Genomic DNA, 24,569 nt, shown 5'->3' with positions numbered 1-24,569 from the left:
CCACTGAGTGAGGCCTAGTGAGGAGGAGAGGGCGAGAAGTTTGATGGTGGCAGAGTCAGAGCAGTTGTCAATGGGGATGTTAAAGTCGCCAAGTATGATGGATGGAAGGTCGGAGGAAAGGTAGTGAGGGAGCCAGGCAGCGAAGTTGTCAAGGAAGAGGGAAGTAGGGCCAGGGGGACGGTAGATGACAGAGACGCGGAGGTGGATGGGGGAGAAGAGACGGATGGAATGAACTTCAAAGGAGGAGAAAGAGAGGGAAGGTATGGTGGGAATGACCCGAAAGGTGCAGCTAGGGGATAGGAGGAGGCCCACTCCACCTCCCGGACGCCCATCAGGTCTGGTGGAGTGGGTGAAGGAGAGACCCCTGTAGGAGAGAGCAGCAGTTGAGACGGTATCAGAGGAGGAAAGCCAGGTTTCAGTGATGGCGAGGAGGTTAAGAGAGTTGGAGATGAAGAGGTCGTGGATGGAGGGGAGTTTGTTGCAGATGGACCTGGAGTTCCAAAGGGCACATGAGAAGGGGAGGGAGGGAAGAGGGGAGATTCGGATAAGATTGTCAGGGTTGATGGAGCGAAGCGGAGGGTGAGAGATGGGGTAGTGAGAGTAGGGGCCAGGAAGGTGGCAAGGGGAGAGGATGGGTATAGGAGCCGAGCGGGGCGGCATGGTGAGACAGGGAAGCCGGGGCCAACACAGGAGAGACGGAGAGGACAGGTTATGGAGGCAAAAGCAGGAGCACCAGAGGCACCCAGAAGGGGATGCACGAGGGTGGAGGTTTCAATGAAGACGAGGAAAAAACAGTAGATGCGGACAAAAACATGTGACCAATTGAACAATAGGGTACAGCAATAGTGAGTGTAGGGCAGGGCACAGCAAGAGGACAATCAGTGAATAGACTGGAGAAGCAGAGCAAAAACAATAATCGGGTAAAGCTAGATAAAATACAATACAATATAATACAATAAAATGATAAAACGAATACAATGATGAAGAATTAACAGATTAAACAGGCATGCAATAATTGACACAAATTAAACCTCTAGCTCTATATTTAGAACTGCTCTTGAGAGTGGCTATCATTAGTTATTTACTATAACCTGTAGTATACTATTTGTGCATCATGGCCTATGCATGTAAATTCTATGTAATTAGCAGTTTTTCATTAGCCAAATCTCATACTCTCGGTGTTCATAAGGAGCAGTTTCTTTATGAATAAAGCGTTATTTTAGGCTGTGCCCATAATTAACAATATTTGCAGATTCAACATACATGGGAAGAGATCAGATAAACACAATCCTTAATCCAGAATTACAGACCATCAGACATCCACAGGTCTTAAAATATACACAAATAATCTGGGATTAAAGAGTTCCTAGGAACACTTTATTCCCACTGCAATGAATTAATTTCAGAGGCTTTGAGGACTACAGACATCACGTGTCAGTGTACGGGAAGTCATGTTTCTAAGATGTTAAATTGACTAGCTATTTTAGACATTTTATGATGCAGTATTTACTGTTTAAATATGCATGAGAAGGAATATTTTCTATGTAAATGTATAACAGGATAGCTGCAATCCCAAACTGCAATTTTAATTTAATTTTTATGGTGTGTATAGCCATTGTAGCTGTCAGTCATCAGTCAAAATGTGATGTGGGGAAAAAATTGTTCTCTTCTTAAAAGAATCACACTTGTGATTGAAACACATATGCACCAAGCATTCATTCCAATCTAAAAAAATGTGTATAAACATATATTTTATGTACAAAAGTGTATGTCACACCTGTTAATTATTGAATTGAGGTGTTTCAATCAAACCCGTCTCCCGAGGTGTATAAAATCAGACAGCTAGCCATGCAGTCCCAGCTTTTGCTAATAGGGTGGTCCTAACTCTAAACAGAGTCCCATATATTTGGACCATACATATATGTGTTTTTAAATTGAGAGCTAACTTACCAAGCGGTACCCCAAAAGCCTCCAAATGGCAATACAGCACCAGTACTCCCCCTCAACTACTGAAACCAACATGCCTCTCAAACAAAAAATACAGAAGTGGAAGTTGCTCAATTAATTTATAGGCTCATAGTAGGTGCTTGAAAGGGTGGGGTTATCCTGAAAGGAACAAACACAGAGAAAAATCCCCCAGCACACTGCTATAACCGACAAAAGAGCTGCTATTTCTACTTGTACATAAAAATGCAAAAGTCTTAGTTGCACACATTTGCAAATGTAGGTTAAGCCACACACCACTGCACAGCACTTTTGCTAATAGGTTGGTCCTAACTTTAAACAGAGAGAGTCCAATATATTTGGGCCATACATATATGTGTTTTTAAATTGAGAGCTAACTTACCAAGAGGTACCCCAGAAGCCTCCAAATAGCAATCCAATGTCAGCACTCCCCCTCAGCTACTGACACCAACATGCCTCTCAAACAAACAATACAGAAGTGGAAGTTACTCAATCAATTTATAGACACTTGTGAATGAAACATATATGCACCAAGCATTTATTCCAATCTAAAAAAATGTGTATATAAACATACACTTTCTGGATAAAAGTATTTGGTCACACCAGTTAATTATTGAATTGAGGTGTTTCAATCATACCCGTTGCCAGAGGTCTATAAAATCAAGCAGCTAGGAATTCAGTCTCTGCTTGCAAACATTTTTGATACAAAATTACTCATTCTAAAGAGCTCAGTGACTACAAGCATGGTAATGTGATAGGATGTCACCTATGCAATAAAACAGTTTGTGAAATTTCATCCCTGCTGGATAATCCATGGTCAGCTGTAAGTGATATTATTAGAAGATGGAATAATTTAGGAACAACTGCAACTCAGCCACGAAGCAGAAGACCACACAAAATCACAGAGCGGGGTCAACGACTGCTAAGGCGTATAGTGCCAATGCTTTGCTGATTCCATAGCTGAAGAGTTCTGAACTTCCACTGGCATTAATGTGTTATGTGCGTATTGTCGCTAACCAATAACGATTGTCGAACCTCGAGTTGTGTTTCCAAAGCACAGAGATTTATTCGCAAATAATAGAATATATATATGCTCAAGCGAAGTAATAGTAAATACAGCCGTTACTTATTGCAGGCGCTCTGGATCCAGTGCAGTCATTCAATCCTGAAGTCTGGGGACAAGATGTCTGCCCTCTGGATCACAAGCTGCTGCTTATATACACAATCAAATACAGTAATACAATGAAGATGGTATAGATTGCATCTATTGGTCCGGGTCTCAGGAATGTCCAAGGGGTCGTCAATCATTGGCTGGTTCATCCTAAGGAATCCAAAGGAGGGGGTCATCTCTGCAGGGGGTATGCTCTGCTCTTCCCGCCAGGATTCCTTAGTCTTAAGTAGTTCATAATTCCCTATCATTCATAACTTGCGTATGCACTCTGCGATTCCCTCGCAGAGTGAACCAAACAGTAGGATATGTAATAAGGTTCATTATGATACCACTCATGATGTTATTCCTTTAACCCATTCCGTGTATTTCACTAATATACATGTAACTCTGATATAACATATAAATACTACTATATTTCGACATAACTGACTATGTGTTGCAACTACCATTAATGTGTACTATTTTATAAGTATGCGTGTTTGTGCGAATGTATGGTAAAAGACCGATTACTGTTGCTGCCACGTGTAGTGGATGCGTACGCCCTTTCACGCCGTAGCGTGCCCTTGTACGTCGTAGCGTACCGTACGCATCTTTTCAGACAAAGACAACCAAGTTTGCTAGACTTTAATTGAAATGACTTTATCCAATTTGCTGACTTCGACAGTTCCACCCTTTGATAGTGTAATAAACTATCACCCAATCACCGTTTCAAGTTCAGGATTATACAATACTTCTTCACAGACCATGATCTCAGTATCTGGTACCACCCTTTCAGTCTCTTTCTCAGTGTTACTCCCATGAGACCGTTTTCCACACTTCAACACAGTAGGAACACATTTGACAACTAAACCAATTGCTAAGATGACACCCAGTATAAGGAGAAGGAGCTTACCTACACTCGCAATCATTTCCTGTACCCACTCCCCCAGACCGGAGAACCATTTTGCTGGGTTCAACCATGAGAACCAACCCGCCACCTTTTCCCCGACCTCATATAACGAAGAATTATGGCTCTTTCGAAATTCCCATTTCAGCTGCAAAATTTCATCCATCTTCCGGTCTATAACCTCTTTAGGGTCATCAGTATTATTAGTAATGTACGTGCAACATTTGACACCGAACTGGGTGGCCAGTGTCACACAGTACCCACCAGTAATAGAGGTGAGATAATTTAGTACCAGTCTATGTTGCACCAACTCCTTTTTGTACGCTTGTAGCTCCCTTCCAGTATACCTGAAAGTGTCATCATACATCTCGGTGATACTATCTATTAATTTAGCTAGGTCTTGGATATATTTAAAGTTTAATGTTCCCCGAGTGGTCCTGGTGAGATCTAGAGCAACCATAACTTGGAAACCAGCAGTTTCACTAATCAATTTTGTAGCTATGGGTTCCTCACCAGGAATCATATTTCTCTTGCCACGGTGTTCATACTGTGTGTGTATGTATGGTGGTGATGTAGTCTTGTGAATATCTACCATTTCTTCATGAGTAATAGTCATGATTTCAGGAACCAGTTTAGCTAGGAAACACAAGCCCTTGGAACTCGGAGTCACCCAGGAATAAGCTTTCCTTCCACAAACAAAGTACACATCATCAGGGAGAACATAAGGAACAGTATGCCCATGAATTATATCACACAGAGTTTTGATACATTTATCTGTAGAGACTTTTCCAATGGATACCTTCTTATGTTTGGTTATACGCCCTAACTTGTGACTTCCATCAACATTCCTGCCTAGTAGTGACCTTGTGAGTCTCTCTCTAAAATGAGTGTGGCGAGCCATTGTCTGATCTGATAGGTCACCCTCCCAATTCTCCAGGCGCTTTGCATGAGATATGTTTAGGCACAGCAAAGATCTGCCTATGGAGTATTGTCGAAGCGTCAGACTAGGGGACCTAGTGTTATTGTACCTCCCTTCTATGGGCCTCCCACCCTTTAATTCGAGTACTTCGGATATGTTTAGAGGGAATGGCACTAGTCCTATGTTATGCTGCCCTTGAGGCACGTGAGAGCACACCCAACACTCGGTTTGGTTTAGCACCTTACCCACCAGGGAGTGATAATCCTCCAAAGGATGCCCGCCTATATTCAGAGTACTGGGGGACTGGCATCGTTGGATGCATCTCTCTTCAACTAGGGAGTTGCAGAACTTGCAGATACAATACTCATCAGACAATAGCCCCTCACACTGCCTCCGAGTTCCTGAGCTAGCAGTTTGATAATGGGCTGCTCAGGATATCCTATTAACTTTTCTTCGGCCTCCATTTCATCAGTATCACTCCCAGAACTCTCCTCCGTCCTCCATCCTCCTTCACAAAAATAGAATGTCCTAGAAAAAGTAAAAACAAGGAAAATCCTGGAACAAAAGAAAAACAAAAACCGCCACTCCATCGCTGGAAAGATAGTTCTGAGGCAACATCTCTGGTTCAAGTGTCTCAACTGCAGGCTTTAGGTCTCCCGGAACAGGCTCACAAGTGACAGCTCTATGTCGTCGGTCTGAGTCTTGTCTTGCACTTTCTCCGGATTATGGACTCTCCTGCAGTGGGTGGAATGGACCCAAGTGTCTCTCTCTGCAACCCTCAGTGATGTAGTACTGGTCAGCAGCACTTGGTACGGGCCTTCCCAACGGTCTGTTAAACAACCTGAACGTAAGAAATTGCGGATCATAACATAGTCTCCAGGTTCAACATCATGACAGTTCGTTTCTGGCATACCAGGTGACAGCATTTTTAGTTTTTGTTGTTGTTGTTTTAGCTGTCTACTCATTCTTATAAGATATTGTACAGTCACGTCATTATTACACTTCAAGTCGTCTTGTGGACTCACGATCAAATGAGGTTGTCGTCTGAACAGTATCTCAAAGGGGGACAGATTAAGAGGAGGTCTAGGAGTGGTTCGAATGCTGTGGAGGACCAACGGCAAAGCCTCAGGCCATGCCAACCCAGTTTCAGCCATTATCTTACCTAGCTTGTTCTTTATAGTACCGTTTACTCTCTCCACCTTACCACTGGCTTGTGGTCGGTAAGGGGTGTGAAGTCTGCTACTGATTCCCATGAGTTTACACATATTTTGGAAGATATCACCAGTAAAATGGGTACCCCTATCACTTTCAATGATTCTAGGGATACCGAACCTACACACAAAGACTTGTACAATTTTCTTTGCAGTGAACACAGCAGTATTAGTGGCTGCCGGATATGCTTCTACCCAACCGGAAAACACATCAATACACACTAACACATACTTTAGATTCCTGCACGGTGGTAATTGGATATAGTCAATTTGTATTACCTGAAAAGGTCCGTCTGTAGGAGGGATGTGGGATGGTTCAGTTGGAATAGTTTTCCCAACATTTTTCCTCAAACAAGTAAGACATGACATTGCTTTCTTACCAGCTTGAGAGGAAAATCCGGGAGCACACCAGTATGCTCTCACCAGTTTGCACATACCTTCTTTACCCAGGTGAGTCAGGCCGTGTGCTGCTTCAGCCAGGCTTGGATAGTATGTTCGGGGAGCCACAGGCTTACCTTGTCCATCCCTCCAGAGTCCTGAGGACTCTTGACCACATCCCTTCGCCTTCCAGACCGCCTTCTCCTGCAGGGAACACAAATCTTGCATTTCAATTAATTTCTGCGTGTCTAATGTCTGAAAAACCATCATAGTCTCGGTCGATACAGTCATAGGTTGCCCTGCTGCCCATTTAGCAGCTTCGTCTGCCCTGTTGTTGCCCAATGACACTGGGTCTTCTTCAAAGGTATGGGCTTTGCACTTTATGACGGCTACTGTTCTGGGTAACTGTATCGCTGTCAGAAGTCCTTTTATGTGTTGTGAGTGTGCTACTGGTGTACCTGCTGCTGTCGTAAAGTTTCTAAGACGCCAAAGGGCCCCAAAATCGTGCACTACCCCGAAGGCGTACCTAGAGTCAGTATATATATTGGCTGATTTACCCTCTGCCAATTCACACGCTCTCCTTAGTGCTACTAGTTCCGCCACCTGGGCTGAGTGAGGTGGGCCAAGGGGTTCAGCTTCTACCACATCCTGGTCGTCTACAACAGCGTAACCAGTACATAGCTCTCCTGTCTCTGTCTGTCTATGGCAACTTCCGTCTGTATAAAACGTAAAAATCTACATTTTCTAAGGGGGTGTCACGTATGTCGGGCCTTGCAGTAAAGGTCTGATTCAGGTGTTCCATACAGTCATGCGTGTCAGTATTCTTGCCTAACTCATCATCAACCAGGGTCTCCTCACCTCCCACCCTTTGTGTCTCTTGAGACACATACGGAAGGTATGTAGCTGGATTTAAGGTGTTACATCGTTTGATGGTGATGTTTGAGGGTGCCATCAGGGCTAGTTCCCATTTTGTGAATCTAGCTGAAGAAACATGTCTGGTTTGGGCTGAATTTAACAGAGCTGATACAGCATGGGGTGTATAGATGGTTGAATTATGACCTAATACTACATCTTCGCTCTTACTTACTAAAAGGGCCGTTGCTGCTACACTTCTGAGACATGTTGGGAGTGACCTTGCCACATTGTCTAATTGTGCACTGTAGTATGCTACTGGTCTGCTAGCGTCACCATGTTTCTGTGCGAGGACACCTGCTGCACAGCCATCAGCTTCTGTACAAAATAGCTCAAAAGGCTTTTCATAATCAGGTATTCCCAATGCAGGTGCTCTTGTCAGACTATCTTTGAGGTTAAAGAACGCTTGCTCTGACTCTTCTGTGTGTACAACACGCTCTGGTTTTGAGGAAGAGACTAGCTCCTGCAATGGTAATGCCAGAATAGAAAAACCTGGGATCCAGGACTTACAGTATCCACACATCCCCAAGAAAGTACGAATCTGCTTCTGGCTCTGCGGCAGGGTCATGTGTTGTATGGCCTCAATTCTGTCGGTTGTCAGGTGTCTTAGCCCCTTAGTGAGGCAGTGTCCTAAGTATTTGACCTTAGTCTGACATGGCTGTAATTTATCCTTTGCCACCTTGTGCCCTGTTTGTGAAAGATGAAGCAACAACAATTTAGTATCATGCAAACATGACATAAAAGAATCAGAGCACAACAACAAATCGTCCACATATTGAATTAGAACAGACCCATTGTGGGGTTGAAAGGATTGCAAACAGTCATGTAAGGCTTGGGAGAAAATACTGGGGCTGTCAATGAACCCCTGGGGTAGTCTGGTCCATGTGTATTGCACTCCCCTGTAGGAGAATGCAAAAAGGTATTGGCAGTCAGGGTGAAGAGGGACTGAAAAGAAAGCAGAACATAGATCAATGACAGTAAAATGACTGGCAGACGGTGGAATCTGCATGAGGATGACAGCTGGATTCGGCACTACGTGGAATTGGCTCTCAACAACTTTGTTAATTCCCCTTAAGTCCTGGACTAATCTATAGCCCCTCCCCCCACTCTTCTTCACAGGGAAAATGGGACTATTTGCTGTACTGGCTGTACGAATTAAAATCCCTTGTTGTAACAGCCTCTCAATAACAGGATATACCCCTAGTTCCACTTTCGGTTTTAATGGATACTGTGGGATTTTTGGAGCTATCCTACCACTTTTTAGATTGACCATGACAGGGGCTACGTTTGCCATCAGTCCAGTGTCCTGTCCATCTCTGGTCCATAGGGAACCTGGTATTCCCAGCAACATCCCCTTTACTTGAGATGGACTTTGTTCTATAACAGTAGAGTGTAACATTAACCTTTGAGGGGTGTCCAATATATCCTGTACCTCATGTGCGACCTTCTCCGGCATATCTAAGTACACACCATCAGAAGTACAGTATATGACACATCCCATTTTACATAACAAGTCTCTCCCTAGCAAGTTAGTAGGAGCCGCTGCAGCCAAGAGAAACGAATGCTTAGTATGCAGAGGCCCGATAGTAACTTCGGCGGGTTTAGTTAGAGGATAATGTAACACTTTTCCCGTTACCCCCATAGCTGGAATAGTTTTACTGGTCACCTGTAGGTTGAAAGGAGAGGTTATCACAGATCGGACCGCCCCTGTATCTACAAGAAAAGTTTGTTTCCTACCAGCTATGTCAACTATCATTGTTGGTTCTTCACTCTGACTCTCAGTTAACCTCACTGGCTGTAGACTACAGGTATGACCTGACCCCTAGCGCTGACTATTGATTTCCCGTGCAGCATTTGCTGCCGTAATATGCGCGGGTAGATGTGAGTCTTCTAGTCTATGTGAATCCCTCCTTGGAGGATATCTATGTGACCCACCTTTCTGTGTATTGAGTCTTTCCTTTTTACACTCTCTAGCGTAATGTCCTTCCTCGTTACAGTTGAAACACCTGATCACTTTAGGTTTCCTGTTATATGGGTTGTATGCTGGTGGTCGTGTATGCACCCCTTCTAGAGCCTGTATACTTACCGTCATTAACCTAACACTTTTCTCTTCCCTTTTTCTAAAAAGGTTCTTGTCATGCTCTACAGCAGACTCCCTAAGAGAGTCTACCGTGACGCCTCTCCAATTAGGTAATGTGGTTTGTACCCTCGTCTTTAAATTTTCTCTAAGGCCGTCCATCAGTACTCCTACAGCTACCTCTCTGTGATGTGGATCCTCACTTATGTTGGATATCCCAGTGAATCGTGCGATCGCTGTTATAGCTCTAGCAAAGTAGTCTGAGGCAGTTTCACTATCCTTTTGTTTAATGGTGAAAATCTTACTCCAATTTACTACTACTGGAAAACAGATGGCTAAGTGTTTGACAATTTGTTCTATATTCCGTTGGTTAATCTCATCAGTCAAGGTGTCATCTTCCTCCAACAAACAATCTTCAATAAATTTTTGTATTTAGTATTGGGAGGAAGACACGCCCTCAACACTACCCGCCAATCCTTACTGGTTGGTTCGTGAGCATTTCCTAAGTCTTTAACAAATTTCTGACATTTAGCTAACTCTTTTCTAGGATCTGGGAATTCAGTCATAATGGAACGTAATTCTGATCTAGTCCAGGGACAATGCATTGTAACATTTCTTAAAGGAACTACACCATCCTTATCCGGTTTCCCATTGGGAACTGATATTGTGCGGACCGGGAACGCACCCTCTGGTACACTGACTTCAGGAGACACTACAGGATTTACTGGTCCTAGATTTAGAACGCTTTCACTCCTAGTGATCACGCTACTCTCACCTATCTCAGCCATTTTCTCATACTTGCGCTGAGCCTCTAGTACACTAACAGCATGGGCAATGGCCGAAATCACAGTGGGTTCATCTTCACTTTCAGATACACTTGATTTAAACTGGTTTAAAACAGGATACAACTTAGCAATTTTTCTATTTTCAGTTTTAACAACGGCTGTACTTACCCCTCCCGCCACATAAGGTGGCGGGGGCGCGCTTGCGCTGAGTTCGCCACGCTTTGCAACGGTTACATCCGTCTTGCGCGCGCTTTTCGTCACGCCTACTTCCGGTTTGCATTCGCTGCTCTGCCACGTGTTACTTTCCATTGTACTTTCCACAATTTTAAACAATTATTATGTTTATTCCTCACTATCGTTGAGGTAATCAACCATACTTTATCTTTTACGGTATTTAGTACCTCTGCATTAAAACTTCCTATTGTTGGGAAAGGTCTATCACAAGTTTTGGTCATATTGACCCACGTGTCACAATACACAGTTGCGTATGCACCATATTTCTTACACATGAGAAACTTCGCTGAACCAATAGGGCCTTCCTTAGGCAGTACACTGACCATCTCTAGTGTATGCTTAGCACCCACGTTGAACAATATACCTTCTACCCGGAACACAGACACACCGCAATGCTCTGTTCCTTACGGCCAAATGTGAAATACAGACACACCGCAATGCTCTGTTCTTTCCACCTAATAATTTCAACTCTGTTGCTATACACACCGCTATAGATCTATAATGCTCGGTGAACGTATTTCCTTTAGCCGGGTTCACTCGCTTTTCTCGCCCCTGGCGAGGATCCCTAATACATAAATATCACTGTGGGCCCCAAGGGCTATCAGCTCCTCGATACCCTGGCTCAACCACAAAAATCTGCTGAGTTTATTATCGCTGGGAGCGCAAGTTAATACAATCAACCTGCCTTTCCAGTATAATTCCTCCTAGCTGCTTCACCAATTCGCACTAACGGTGCGATCGGATCGCACTGCCTACCAATACTAATTATTAGCAAACCTTGCGATCTATTGGTAGCGCTTTGCGAAAACCCGGTTTTCGCATTCGGTATACCTGCCCTGTATACCGTCCTTCAGTTGGGCAATCCGCATCGTCAGACAGCAACTGAGCACAATCCACAATAAAACAGTGTATCTACGTTACAACATCACACACTATACACCTTTTCTGCGCAGAAAATCAAAAGTTCCCAACAACAGTAATAATATCTCAGAGGCTTTCACAAGTAATTATACTATACATGTACAATAACTATCAAAACGATTGTTTAACCACGTGGCAAGTCTACCGGAAGTTCGCGTACGCACAGCAGGAAATACACATACACTAAGCAATGCAATACAGTTAAAACGCACAATGACAGAAAAAAGAAACAGTTTTCTCTTTTGTCCCTAGGTTCTAGTTAGCGTGCCCTAGATAATGCAAAACGGACATTCGGTTTCGCAACACAGAGTAAAATTCAGGTTTTTGAACACCATGCGTTCTTACCCGTTTATGACGCGTCTCCACCCTTTGTTGAGGAACCGAAATCCGTTGGTCTTGCGTATCATCGGCAACGAAACCTCCAAAGCTCACGAGCCCCCAAATTGTTATGTGCGTATTGTCGCTAACCAATAACGATTGTCGAACCTCGAGTTGTGTTTCCAAAGCACAGAGATTTATTCGCAAATAATAGAATATATATATGCTCAAGCGAAGTAATAGTAAATACAGCCGTTACTTATCGCAGGCGCTCTGGATCCAGTGCAGTCATTCAATCCTGAAGTCTGGGGACAAGATGTCTGCCCTCTGGATCACAAGCTGCTGCTTATATACACAATCAAATACAGTAATACAATGAAGATGGTATAGCTTGCATCTATTGGTCCGGGTCTCAGGAATGTCCAAGGGGTTGTCAATCATTGGCTGGTTCATCCTAAGGAATCCAAAGGAGGGGGTCATCTCTGCAGGGGGTATGCTCTGCTCTTCCCGCCAGGATTCCTTAGTCTTAAGTAGTTCATAATTCCCTATCATTCATAACTTGCGTATGCAATACTAAATACTACTATATTTCGACATAACTGACTATGTGTTGCAACTACCATTAATGTGTACTATTTTATAAGTATGCGTGTTTGTGCGAATGTATGGTAAAAGACCGATTACTGTTGCTGCCACGTGTAGTGGATGCGTACGCCCTTTCACGCCGTAGCGTGCCCTTGTACGTCGTAGCGTACCGTACGCATCTTTTCAGACAAAGACAACCAAGTTTGCTAGACTTTAATTGAAATGACTTTATCCAATTTGCTGACTTCGACAAATGTAAGCACAAAAACTGTGTGCCAGGAGATTAATGGAATGAGTTTCCATGGCCGAGCAGCCAAGCGTAGGATGGAGTGGACACTGGACAGTGGAGCAGTGGAAAGCGGGATGAATCACGCTTCTCTGTTTCACAGTCAGATGGGCGAGTCTGGGTTTGGTGGATACCGGGAGAACATTACAATTACAAAGCACACCGCACAGAGTAATTCAATAAGTTTAACATATTATAATTCTTTCACATACACTGCCCCTTCGTTATTTTGGACATTTTCTTTTTGTGATGTCGTAGTCCATAGTGTTTCTGTACTTTTATTTCCTGGAACCAATTAGGAGTGAGAGAGGCTGAAGAGACACAACACTTGTTTAATCACATGATTCGTCTCAAATACACTTTGCTATGAATGACGTATTGAAAGGGGACGTGGATCCACTATATAAGACCTGTCAAAGCGTTTTCACGGTTTGCCATGATTAAGCCTATAGCGAAAGGCACGTCGGCATCTTGCCAAACACGCTGCTGCTCTGCTCAAATATTATCTATGATATAGCTCAACAAAGCAACTAGTGCTCGTTCGGCTACATTACTTACCAGAGAAAGGGTGCATTTATTCCCGATATATAGTGTGAATGGGAGTATGTATACCTGAATGATTATATAAGTAGGGTGATTTGTTAAAGAGGCAATTAAACTTATCTCATTCTAGGACCAGGGTGACAAGGAGAAAACTGAATTGATTCCATACTCAATGTTTCAAGCCAGGCTAATTAATGCTGTTCAGATACTAAATTTAACGTCAACCAACCAATTATTATATTTGGGGATTTATAGAAATCTTCATCCCCATACCTTTCAGACTAGGAGTGGAATAAAGCATATTATTTGGCTACTGAGATATTAGATCTGTATTGGGCGTATCTGAACAAATGGTCCATTTATAGAGGCTGTATTCCTCTTGAAAAAACACGGAAAGAAAAAAATAAATAAAATAAAAAACAAAAAATAAACAATAAACGCATTTACTTACCTCCTTATAATCATTAAGAGTATAAATTACATTTAATATATACACAGCGACTCACGGTATACCATTATATATTTTATTGTCTTTTTTTATTTAATGTTTAGCTATACATAACTATATAATAAACAGACTATGTCTGGATCATGATTTTGTGTGATAGATATTAATAATCAAGTAACAGCGACGTGGCATTCATCAAATTTGAAATATTTTGCTTTAAGTTTTTACAAGATTATCAATGAAAGATTCATGTTTACAGAGCTTTTAATAACCAGTATTTTTGAACATTTCTTTTAATGCATATCAATAAAGATTGACATTTTTATTTTCAATTGCAACAGTCTAAGAGTGCCTCAGTGATACACACTTTCCTTTCTTTCCACTGCTTTGATTTGAATACCAGGAGAATGTTACCTGCCTGACTGCATAATGCCAACTGTGAAGTTTGGTGGAGGAGGGAAAATGGTATAGGACTGTTTTGCAGGGTTTGGGCTAGGCCCCTTATCTCCAGTGAAGGGAAATCCTAATGCTTCAGCATACCGGCCAAATCATTTTGAATAATGATATGCTTCCACCTTTGTGGCAACAGTTTAGGGAAGGCCCTTTTCTATTCCAACATGACTGTGCCCCAGTGCACAAAGCAAGGACTACAAAGACATGGTTTGATGAGTTTGGCGTGGAAGAACTTGACTGGTCCACACAGAGCCCTGACTTCAACCCCATCGAACACCTTTGGGATGAACTGCAACGGAGATTGCGAGCCAGGCCTTTACATCTGAATACATTTGTCCATATAGTAAAGAACAAGAGCCGTTTTAATAAGTGATCAAAAGGAGGACTTGTCCTGGGTAGGGAGGAATGGGAGGAGGGGAGGGGAAGCAGCAGCATTACAGGTCTTAAGTGAGTGGAGGACATAATAAAAAAAACTCAGATCCTTGATGACCTACAAAACAAGAAATAACTTTGTTCAAATGACGCTTTGACCAAAGTAATATTGTTACTCCCAGAGCCAATATGCAAAATAATTCTCAACCTTAACATTATACTCTTAATCCCAGCACTAACATTAACCTAAATTCTTAATCTAAATTAAACCAAGCTTTAACCATAGATTTAGGGGGATTATCAACTTCTGAAGAGGTTAAAATCCCAAGAAAAATGCAGTTTTTTGGGGATTACCGCATTTATTAATTACAAAGCTAATTAAGATCATAGGACCACAGCAGAAATCTCTGATATCTGTTGAGGTCCCAGCCTCATCATTTGCAAATCCCATAGGTCAGTGGTTCCCAAACTTTCTCAGTTCGAGGCACCCTTATGGTCTCCATAAATTTTCCAAGGCATCCCTAAGCCAAAATAATTGCCGGATAGTCCTGTTTTTTAAGTAGTTGAGTCAAAATAACGTAAGATGTATTTAGGCCCCTTCATCATCACATTGTGCCCCTTTATCATATCACTGTGCCCATTCATCATATCACTGCACCCCTTCACCATATCACTCTGTATCCCCTTCATCAAATCACTGTGTCCCCTTCACTATATCACTCTCTGTCCCTCTTCACCCTCTCACACTCTGTGTCCCCTTCACCATTTCACACTCTGTGTCCCACTTCACCATCTCACACTCTGTGTCTCCCTTCACATCTCACACTCTGTGTCCCCTTCACCATTGCACACTCTGTGTCCTCCTTCACCATCTTATACTCTGTCTCTCCCTTCACCATCTTTCACCCTGTGTCCCCCTTCACCATCTCTCACTTTGTGTCCCCCTTCACCATCTTTCACTCTGTGTCCCCATTCACCATCTCACACTCTGTCCCCCTCTTCATCATCTCGCTCTGTGTCCCCCTTCATCATCTTACTCTGTGTCCCCTTCATCATCTCACTCTGTGTCCCCCTTGAGAATATCACACTGTGTCGCCCTTGAGCATTTCACACTCTGTGTCCCCCTTGAGAATCTCACACTCTGTGTCCCCCTTGAGAATCTCACACTCTGTGTCCCCCTTGAGAATCTCACACTCTGTGTCCCCCTTGAGAATCTCACACTCTGTGTCCCCCTTGAGAATCTCACACTCTGTGTCCCTTAACTCTCCGTTCCTTTCCTTTCCTCATTTTCTGCTGTCATCTTTCCTGATGTCCTCTCTGCTGCTGCTCCTTACTGACACTGTCGGACGTGACGACGTCACGCTTGACAGTCAGTGAGAACAGTGAGGAGGATGATCCGTCGCTGGATTGGTAAGTTCTTTTTTTTTTTTCTTCTTTTTCAAGGGTGCCCGAGGTACCCCTGTGACAGCGCCCACTTATGGTCTCCATAATTTTTCCAAGGCATCCCTAAGCCAAAATAATTGCATTTTTTAAGTAGTTGAGTCAAAATTATTATTATTATTATTATTATAGGGCGCCATTAGGTGTCCGCGGCGCCGTACAGGGACAAACGAGATTACAATACGAGGTGAGACAGCACAGAACAGTAAGCAATAATCACAGTAACTCAGTGAGCTCAAGGCACAGCTAGAGGGGCAGGGGAGGGGAGAGGGGAAGGTCAGCCAACAACGGCACCTAGGAGGAAGGGCACAGATGAGAGGGAGACCCCAAGGGGGAAGAGGAGGGAGTGAGAGGGGACGGGGGAAGAGGGTCCTTGAGGAGGAAGGCAGGGTAGCTGGCGAGCAGAGTTAAAAGTGGTGAAGAGAGAAAGCCCTGCTCAAAGGAGCGTACAATCTAAGGGGAGGGGTGGACTGACAGAGAGACACAGGGGAGAGAGGGAGAGACGGAGGATAAGCATAGGGGAAGGGAAATTAAGGGGAGGGGTGGACTGACAGAGAGACACAGGGGAGAGAGGGAGAGACGGAGGATAAGCATAGGGGAAGGGAAATGAAGGGGAAGAGTCAGAAGAAAAGGTAGGAAATTAAGTGGGAGACTGGAAAGCTTTAAGAAAAAGGTGGGTTTTTAAACACCGTTGGAACTGGACAGATTATGGGAAGTTCTGATGGAGGGAGGGAGTTTGTTTCAGTGGAGGGGGGCTGCGCGGGCGAAGTCTTGGATACGCGCGTGGGAGGAGGTGATCAGGGGGGAAGAGAGGTGAGGGTCATTGGCCGATCGGAGAGGCCGGGATGGAGCATGAATAGAGAGGAGGGAGGAGATGTAGGGTGCAGTGGAGTTGGTGAGGGCCTTGTATGTGAGAGTGAGGAGCTTGAACAGGATTCTGTAGGGTAGGGGGAGCCAGTGAAGGGATTGGTAGAGGGGGAGACAGAAGAGGAGCGGCAAGAGAGGAAGATAAGCCTAGCGGCAGCGTTAAGTGCAGATCGAAGGGGAGCGAAGTGAGAGTGGGGGAGACCAGTAAGGAGGAGATTGCAGTAGTCCAAGTGGGAGATGATCAGAGAGTGAATAAGACATTTAGTGGCATCTCGGGAGAGGAAGGGCCGGATGCATGCGATGTTACGCAGTTGGAAGCGGCAGGATTTAGCAAGAGAGAGAATGTGGGGGCCAAAGGAGAGAGAGGAGTCGAGGGTGACCCAGAGGCAGTGAAGTTGGGGGACAGCTGAGATAAAGGTGTTGTCAACAGTGATAGAGAGGTCAGAAGGGGGCAAGGTGCGAGGGGGAGGGAAGACTATGAGTTCAGTTTTGGCGAGGTTAAGCTTGAGGAATCGAGAGGACATCCAGGAGGAGATGGCAGAGAGGCAGGCGGACACCCTAGAGAGGAGGGAGGGAGAGAGATCAGGAGAGGAGATGTAGGGATAAGTTGGGTGTCATCAGCGTAGAGATGATAGTTGAGGCCGTAGGAGCTGATGAGTTTACCTAGGGAAGAGGTGTATAGAGAGATGCGTAAGGGTCCCAAAACAGAGCCCTGAGGGACCCCAACTGGAAGGGTGGACGGGGGGAGAGAGACCCAGAGGTGGTGACGGAGAAGGAACGGTCAGCAAGGTAAGAGGTGAACCAGGACAGGACTGGGCCGGAGAGGCCAAAGGACTGGAGGGTGTGGAGGAGGAGGGGGTGGTCGACGTTGTCGAAAGCTGCAGAGAGATCAAGGAGGATGAGAAGGGAGAAGTGACCCCTGGCTTTAGCCGAGAGGAGATCATTGGTGACTTGGGCCAGGGCAGTTTCAGTGGAGTAAAGGGGGCGGAAACCAGACTGGAGAGGATCAAGGAGGGAGTGATCAGAAAGGTAGGAGGAGAGACGGCTACAGACGAGCCTCTCGAGAATTTTGGAGGCAAAGGGGAGAAGAGATATGGGCCGATAGTTAGAGGGAGAAATGGGGTCAAGATTAGGTTTTTTAAGGATGGGGGAAACGAGAGCATGTTTGAAGGAGAAGGGGAAGATGCCGGAGGAGAGGGAGAGATAAAAGAGGTGAGCGAGGTGGGAGTAGGTAGTGGGGGAAAGGGAGCGAAGAAGGTGGGAGGGGATAGGATCCAGGGGACAGGTAGAGGGGGGGAGGATGAAATGAGAGAGTGGACTTCCTCACCCGTGGTAGGGCGGAAGGAGTGGAGGGGAGGGTGGCTAGGGGGAGGACGGAAGAGTGGAGGGGGTGGACGAGAGAGTGGAGGAGGAGATTTCAAGTCGGATGGCCTCAATTTTAGAGGAGAAAAAGGAGACGAAGTCGGAGGCAGTCAGGGAGGAGGGGGTGGGAGGAGGGGGCGGGGCCAGGAGAGTGCTGAAGGTAGCGAAGAGGCGGCAGGGGTTAGAGGATTGGGAAAGGATGAGGGACTTAAAGAAAGATTGTTTAGCAAGTGAGAGGGCAGAGCTGTAGGATGAGAGGATGAATTTGAAGTGGAGGAAATCAGAGAGGGAGCGGGATTTTCTCCAGTGGCGTTCAGCGGTACGGGAGCATTTTTGGAGGAGGCGGGTAAGTTTGAAGTGCCAGGGTTGGGGATTGGAGCAGCGAGGGTGGACGGAGTGGGCAGGGGCGACCGCATCAAAGCAGAGGTGAGGGTGAGATTGTAGAGGGAGACCGCCTGTTTGGGGCAGGACAGGGAGGAAAGGGGAGAAAGGAGAGTATCAAGAGAGGAGGACAGAGTGGCCAGGTCAAGGGCATCGATGTTGCGAATGGATAGAGTAGGTTTGGGCAGGGTGAGGGGAGCAGGAGAAGAGGAGAGAGAGAAGGAGAGGAGATGGTGATCGGATAGAGGAAAGGGAGAGATGGAGAAGTAAGAGAGATTGCATAGGTAGGAGAAGACAAGATCAAGGGAGTGGCCAAGGCAGTGGGTAGAGAAGGAGGTCCATTGGGTAAGGCTAAGGGAAGAGGAAAGGGTGAGCAGTTTGCAGGAAGCAGGGTCAGAGGGATTGTCCATGGGGAAGTTAAAGTCACCGAGGATGATGGAGGGGAGGTCGGAGGAGAGGTGGTGAGGAAGCCAGGCAGCGAAGTTATCAAGGAAGAGGGAGGTGGGGCCAGGGGGGCGGTAGACGACCAAAATAACGTAAGATGTATTTAGGCCCCTTCACCATCACATTGTGCCACTTCATCATATCACTGTGCCCATTCATCATATCACTGAACCCCTTCACCATATCACTCTGTATCCCCTTCATCAAATCCCTGTGTCCCCTTCACTATATCACACTCTGTGTCCCCTTCACCATTTCACATTCTGTGTCCCCCTTCACCATCTCACACTCTGTGTCCCCCTACACCATCTCACACTCTGTGTCCCCCTTCACCATCTCTCTTTCTGTGTCCCCCTTCACCATCTCACTCTGTATCCCCCTTCATCATCTCACTCTGTGTCCCACTTCACCATCTCGCACTCTGTGTCGCCCTTCACCATCTCTCATTCTGTGCCCCCCTTCACCATCTTTCACTCTGTGTCCCCCTTCATCGGCTCACTCTGTGTCCCCCTTCATCATCTCACACTCTGTCCCCCTCTTCATCATCTCGATCTGTGTCCCCTTCATCATCTCACTGTGTCCCCCTTCATCATCTCACTCTGTCCCCCTTCACCATCTCACACCCCTTCACCATTTCACACTCTGTGTCCCACTTCACCATCTCACACTCTGTGTTGCTCTTCACCATCTCTCATTCTGTGTCCCCCTTCACCATCTTTCACTCTGTGTCCCCCTTCACCATCTCACTCTGTGTCCCCCTTCATCATCTCACTCTGTGTCCCCCTCCATCATCTCACACTCTGTCCCCCTCTTCCTCATCTCGCTCTGTGTCCCCCTTCATCATCTCACCGTGTCCCCCTTCATCATCTCACTCTGTCCCCCTTAAGCATCTCTCACTCTTTGTCCCCCTTCATCATCTCACTCTGTGTCCCCCTTGAGCATCTCACACTCTGTGTCCCCCTTGAGCATCTCACTCTGTGTCCCCCTTCATCATCTCACACTCTGTCCCCCTCTTCATCATCTCGATCTGTGTCCCCTTCATCATCTCACCGTGTCCCCCTTCATCATCTCACTCTGTCCCCCTTCACCATCTCACACCCCTTCACCATTTCACACTCTGTGTCCCACTTCACCATCTCACACTCTGTGTCGCTCTTCACCATCTCTCATTCTGTGTCCCCCTTCACCATCTTTCACTCTGTGTCCCCCTTCACCATCTCACTCTGTGTCCCCCTTCATCATCTCACTCTGTGTCCCCCTCCATCATCTCACACTCTGTCCCCCTCTTCCTCATCTCGCTCTGTGTCCCCCTTTATCATCTCACTCTGTCCCCCTTAAGCATCTCTCACTCTTTGTCCCCCTTCATCATCTCACTCTGTGTCCCCCTTGAGCATCTCACACTCTGTGTCCCCCTTGAGCATCTCACACTCTGTCTCCCTTCACTCTCCATTCCTTTACTTACCTTCTTTCCTCATTTTTTGCTGTCTTTTTTCCTGATGTCCTCTCTGCTGCTGCTTCTTACTGACACTGTCGGACGTGGTGACGTCACGCTCGGCAGTCAGTGAGAACAGCGAGGAGGATGATCCGGCGCTAAATTGGTAAGTTCTTTTTTTTTTTTCTTCTTTTGCAAGGGCGGCACGCGGCACCTCTGTGACAGCGCCCACTTTGGGAATCGCTGCCATAGGTGTCTATGGGGATTGTGATTATTTACTATCAATTTGGAGCTTGTATGGGATTACCCATTGCAGGCTATGATGAGAGCATCACAGGAGAGGGGTCTTAGGATCCCTCTCCGGCAGGCTTTGTTGTCTCCCCATCACAAATTCTGCCTAGCCATAGGAAGCTGTGATCGCAATTAAACTGCAATTTGCTCACAGCACATATAAGTGCTTTATTTAGAGTTGCACGTATTATGAGATGTGTCTTATTGAAAATTGAAACCCACCGTTGCTTAAATGCAAGATGGCATTTTTTACATCCAACCCTAAATCACCCCCAAGTGTATAATTAAGCAGGATGGGCCTGATGCATGAGTTGGCTGCAAAATAGATGTAATTTCTGCTCAAAAAAGCTGAACGTAATAATAGTGTATTTACGCCTATATGCTGAGTCCAACATATCTTAAGAGTCAAGCAGGTCATTATTAGTAGCATATGTGCCTTGTTTACAACAAGCACATGTCACAGACACTTACTTCCTACTTGTGCCCATATTTTTATCTATTTGTTTTTTGTGTAACCAGCGCATTAACTATTAGGCATTGTGACAAGATGGACCGCCTATGCCACGCTGTCTGTTGTTGCTGGGAACCAGATGGGCTTACTTTGCCACCGTTCCATTTCGTTATTCCAAATGCGCCCTCTTGCCGCAGTAGGAGGGACCTACAATGCTGCCACCACTGAGCTCCTTTTATGGCACTGAGAACCACGTTCCTTCTGGGTAACTGACGCTGCTAGTGTACCTCGTTGCTGGTGAACCCGGGCTGGTACTCCTGACCTCTCACTATAGATCAGGGTTGCTGTGGATGGATCCCCCTGGACTATCACACTAACCAGGGCTGCATGGGTAGCAGGCAGAGCGGTGGTACTGGAAAAGCTTGGGTCCAAACCTCAGACAGCCGGAGAACGGATTAGATTTTAGGGTCTAATCGGCAGGTCACAGGATTACAGCAATATTGAAGATGTTTCCAAGCAGGTCTTGAAGCAAGATGTTTATTTGCATACTCACTGGTTAACGGTCCCAGTGATCAGGTCAGTTGAAATCAGAAGAATACATTTCAGTGTACAAGTCAGTGCATTTATACAGATTTGGAAACAGGCTATATTTAGAATCAGAATGTACCCTGCTTACAGAAACATAAATTTACATGCATTGCAAAGCTAACGATATTTACATTTATCTGTGAAATTCTAGAAAAGCTGTTGTGTCCGGCATCTGGTTTTCAGATGCAGAGAATCCAGGAGCCAGTCTTAATTAAAATTTCCTTCCTTCAATGTTAGACATTCACACATCAAAAGATCTAATTAACATAGGGCCTTTCATCAGACTGTTCGGAATACATATTCACACAGAACAACAAAAACCAAAAACAAGCAAGTTTCCCACATCACAATACAAAAAGACTTTGCAAACAAGGCTCATTGTATCAGATATATACATCAGTAATAAGGTATTTCCTTTAGCAAGGGTAAACAGAAAAAACAAATTTGCTACCCTGGTCTCAGAGATAATGATTTTGCTATCTCACAATATAGACAATATGAAAAATAAGTGCATTGGCAATTATATAAATAAGCGGCCTGCGCTATTTCCTTTAAATAAATTTATACCAAAAGTTATTTATCAGTGATCCAGTCATAGGCATTAATACAACTTAAAAACCTCTCTAATACAACAGAAAGAGCTTTTTGGGGGATTTTGTACACAAGACTGTGTACAAAATCCCCCAAAAAGGCTTGTTTCAACACACACAAAGTCATAATATATGCCCGAGCAATAAAGAAAGCAGCAAACAGTGTCAGTGGTACAATCGCATTCAGGCCATCACAAGCGATTCACAAGCACCAGAGACCTTCACCATCTATTTGCATCTGCCACTAATCACCCACAAATGTGGCTTTCTCAGGTGTATATGTGTCTTTTTCCCTATCCCAAGCCTTTTGCAATTGTGTTTACTGTATTCAGCTTATGTTAGAATGCTCCATCGTGCCTCACCCCCAAAAAAGGCGTACATCTACATCCGTAAGCAGATTTGAGCCTCCTAAAGCTTGGAGAGGCGGAAAGAGACAGAGAAGAGGCATGCAAATGCAGACCTAATACAGTAAGGGTATGTTCTCATAATTACAAACTGAGACAGAGATGCTTATATGCCTGTCATTATCCATATCACATGCGGGTGCTTGTTAGCCAGTGCAAATATATGCTAGCTGCGTCTGTTGGAACTGATTGCGGATTAACCTCTGAAGCCTACAGGTGTTTTCTTCATTGCTGGTGTCTATGTTATATGATTTTGTATGTATATTTTAAGAATTACATTTCTTGTCTTCTATAGATTTAAGCATTAGTTCTAATTTCCCTTCTCTGTATATATGGAGAACTGCACAGTTCCATCTCTCTCTTTCTCTCTCTCTCTCTCTATATATATATATATATACATATATATATATATATATATATATATATATATATATATATATATATATATATATATATATATGCAGGGGCGGATTGGGAACTCAAAGTGGCCCTGGAAAAAATTGTGGAAGTGGCCTCATGTGGGCGGGACCAAATCAACTGTAGGCAGGGCTAACACAAAAGGAGGCTGGATTAGTACAAAGCTGGCTATACACCTAGAGGTCTGCCTAGCGCTGTAAAGCGCTATGCTGCCCATTAAATACCACCCTTCCCCCAACATTACCACCCACAGGACAAACATGTCTAAATCGGGACAGTTGGGAGGTATGATTATTGGCTCACCCATATAATGACTGCCTCCTCTGTGCACAGGTGATGGGTACCCTTTGACTAATACATTGAAAATAGGACAAAATGAGCAACTAATTTTATCTATAGCAAACCTGTAGCAGAAAATGTAACCACAATATACATATTCGTAATAACGGTGCAGACGAACTGCCAATATAGAAAAATACAGTTGGCAGACTGTCCTGCTCTCTCCTACCTGCTCTTGTTGCTTTCCCTACCTGTGGCTGTTGGTGTATTTTGCTCAGTTGCTGCTTGTCTGGATCCTGGGACCCTATTCGGGGAAAAAAATAGACACATGAAATTTAGAAAACTCCAACCAGCTCCGGCATTAATTAATCAATAGCACCCACATTTAATAAATAGGCCTCCCTCCAGCCCCAACATTATAATAATAGTATTCACATTTGATAAATAGATCTATTAGCCTCCAACCAGCCCTGACATTAAATTAATAGTATTCCCATTTAATAAATAAACCTATTTCGCTACATCCAAACAAGCCCAGAAATAAATAACATTTATGTTTAATAATTCATATTCACATTTAATTAATAGACTTCATTCTCCCAAAACTCAGAACCACTTTCAATTAATAGCCCTCAAACAACCCCATCTGAAATTAATATCCCCCACTATTTAAATAAATTGCCCCACCATCACCACACAAATAAAATAGCAACCAATTAGCCCCTACCTAACACGCACATTATATTACCATAAGTATCCATGCCCTCACACCCACATTATATTACCGTAAGCCCCCGTGCCCTCACACCCATTACATGGGCATAAAACCCAGTGCCCTCACACCCATTACATGGACATAAAACCCCCTGCCCTCACACCCATTACATGGACATAAAACCCCCTGCCCTCACACCCATTACATGGACATAAAACCCCGTGCCCTCACACCCATTACATGGACATAAAACCCCCTCCCCACACACCCATTACATGGACATAAAAACCCCTGCCCTCACACACACACATACATACATAACAATGATATCAGCCTCCTGCCCTCACACACACACACATACATACATACATACATACATACATACATACATACATACATAACAATGATATAAGCCCCTTGCCCTCACACACACATACATAACAA

General features: G+C 44.7%; 1 long non-coding RNA gene across 1 annotated transcript in view; it reads left to right on the top strand.

The window, feature by feature from the left end:
• LOC142100770 (uncharacterized) overlaps positions 1–24,569 on the top strand; it is a 135,106-nt gene that overhangs the window by 92,942 nt on the left and 17,595 nt on the right. The window lies entirely within an intron of this gene.

The sequence above is a fragment of the Mixophyes fleayi genome, chromosome 9 (assembly GCF_038048845.1).
Source record: "Mixophyes fleayi isolate aMixFle1 chromosome 9, aMixFle1.hap1, whole genome shotgun sequence".
Lineage (NCBI taxonomy): Eukaryota > Metazoa > Chordata > Amphibia > Anura > Limnodynastidae > Mixophyes > Mixophyes fleayi.
The sequence above is the reverse complement of the archived record's forward strand: the minus strand, read 5'-3'. Positions and strand labels throughout refer to the sequence as shown.